The sequence below is a fragment of the Gekko japonicus genome, unplaced genomic scaffold, assembly GCF_001447785.1.
Source record: "Gekko japonicus isolate JY-2015 unplaced genomic scaffold, Gekko_japonicus_V1.1 scaffold813, whole genome shotgun sequence".
Taxonomy (NCBI): Eukaryota; Metazoa; Chordata; class Lepidosauria; order Squamata; family Gekkonidae; genus Gekko; species Gekko japonicus.
The window spans coordinates 527,135-529,726 of record NW_015160860.1 but is presented as its reverse complement, the minus strand read 5'-3'; positions in this window follow the sequence as shown (position 1 = coordinate 529,726).

Below are 2,592 nucleotides of genomic sequence, written 5' to 3'. Positions count from 1 at the left end.
AGTGTGGAGAGGCCCAAAAAAGACACATTAAAAAAAAAAAAAAAAAAAAAAAACCCTGCCCCAAATATTTCAAAGGGTCCTCGACGGGTCCCCTAATAACAGCCCTCCTGGCCTTTATTTATTTCTTTTGCCAACGGGGAGGGGATGTCATGGGTTATCCATTCCCCGTTCACAATATTTTCTTTTCAAAAAAGGGATCCAGATGTCCGGCGCGGCTATTTACAGCCTGCGAAGAAGCGGCCCGTTCTCTCGCCAAGCCCCCCTCTGGTCCTCCAGCTCTAATTTTAGCCACTCGGGGCTATTTGAGGCTTTCCAGATGTGCCCGGGCGTGGAGGGAGATCGCCGACCCCCCGTCCCAGAGCAGGCAGCCAAAAGGCGACACCCCCCAGCCAAAAGGCGACCCCCCCACTCCTCCATCCCGTCCGGCTCAAACGGCGTGGTTCCAGGCTCCTCTCTGCCGGTCAGGGGGCCTTTCTGGGAGGCGCAGAGGAAGCCATGGCATGGGCTGCCGCAGACCCCCTGGGCAGACGACTCGGCCTCACATTTTGGGTCTGGGGTCCTGGCGAGAGGCGCTGCTCCGAGGGTGGGTGGGGGGCTTCTGTGTGCCTCAGCTGCCTCTCGCCCCCCTGCGGCCCTTCCCCAGCTTGGAGGGCATCTCGGCTGCAGCCGCCGGCTCCAGGTGCATCTGGGGACTCCCCCCTCCCGCTCGGCTTCTGCGTGCCTCGGCTGCCTCTCGCCTTCCTGCGGCCCTTCCCCAGCTCGGAGGGCGTCTCGGCTGCGGTCGCCGGCTCCAGGTGCGTCTGGGGACTCCCCCCTCCCGCTCCAAGCGCTCTCGCTTGGCGTCGAGTCTGCGGCGACATTTGCAAACTGCTCCGTTAATAGTTCACTCGGCGCTCCTCTCGCCGTTGGGTGCGACAGACGAGAACTCGCTCGCCGTGTGGGAATGTGGCCCGACGGGGACCACCCTGGAGGAGGGAGCCGGGCGGCGGCGCATAGTTTGGGGGAGCCGCACCCAGATTCTCGCCAACAGGGACTTTCCGGAGCGCCTGCTTGGACTTTTGGGAAGAATCTTGTCGCTTCTTTGAAACAGGCCGAGCAGATTTGGGGGGGACTGGAAGGATCTCCCGGATCAGATGTCCAAAGGCCGGTTTTTGTTCTTCCCAGAAAGTGAGGATGGGATCGTTAGGACGTCTCCGTCCGATCTCGTAAAATGAAGTTTTGGCCTCCGGAACCCCTGATGTGCGCGCGGGGATTTCCCTCTTCCTTTGTTTTATGGAGAAAAGCGATCTTTGAGTGAAGTGTTCAGGTTCTCAGTTTGGGGACGACAGTTTTTGACGCTGATGGCCGCGTTGGTGTCAAATAAATGTTTGCACAGAACTAAATAACCACACAGCACACTATAACAAAGTTTTGAATCCAGTGGCACCTTCAAGAGCAACAACATACACCACGTTAGACATGATATATGCTTCAAGCATCGCAGTACATTGATTGCCACCGCCCTTTCGACTGATACACTTGGTTCCTCTCCTACACAAAACCTTACATTAAAATAATTTATAATTGGTAACAGATGGGATACATCTTGTTCTTGACTGGTTTTGATTCCGCGTGGCTTGCGGCCGGTTAGGTAGAGAAGATTGAAACCAGGACTTTCCAGCTGTAATCCCCCAACCGGTTCAACGCCCCCCCCCCAAAAAGCCCCGTTACAAATCAAGTCGGGTTAACTCCAAAGCGTCGCGAGGACCGCAGGGTGAAAGTTGACTGGGCGTTGTTACACTGGCTGCAGTTTCCCACCGCAGGCGCTAGTGGGCGCTGTGGCTCTATGCAATGGGCGCGCCGAGAGAAGCCGGCTGCGAGGCTGGCGGGGCGCGACTGAGATTGCAGCGGAGGCGAACCTGCTCCGTTCCCGGCCGCGTCCCAGGCTGCTCCAGGGCGCTGATCCGCGCTTTGCTCCCTTTCCCCCGCGCTGTCTCCATCGCAGACCCTCTCCCTTCGCTCTGCTTCCAGCTGCAGACTCTCACTGCCAAACCGCACCAAATCATGTTGCTCTTTAAGCACCCCGTCGTCGGCAGGTGTGGAAGGGGCTCGGGTTCCAGGCCCGGGTCGACTGGGCTAGGGGATGGGTGGGGATCTCCGCAAGAGAAAGAGGCCGGCAAGAGCCCTTCAGAGCGTGAGACGCACTCCCGGAGGGCGCCACGGGGACCTGCGCCCCAAGCCTTCCCCCCACCCCCACCCCCGCTGGAGATGAGCCGGAGCAACTTCCAAGTGTCACGATCTCCCTCCTTGGTCACAAGCTCCGTTGAAATCAGTGGGTGCCGCGCCCAGGAAAGCCAAGGGTGCCGGGCGCGGGGCGTCACCGAGGAGCCGGCCATCGGATGTATCTGGGTCAGCCGCGCGCGCCGGGCGACGAGTCCTCAAGGCAGGCAGGGGCTCTTCCGCGGGCTTCCGAGCAGCAGGCGGAGGGTCAGCGCGATGGATCTGGCCGAATCCCCAGGGGGGGGGGATCTGGGGTATCCCTTCCGACCACTGGAGACAGTTACCCGAGCGAGGATGGCCGCCAACTTTGGAAGCACAAAGGACCCCCCCCCC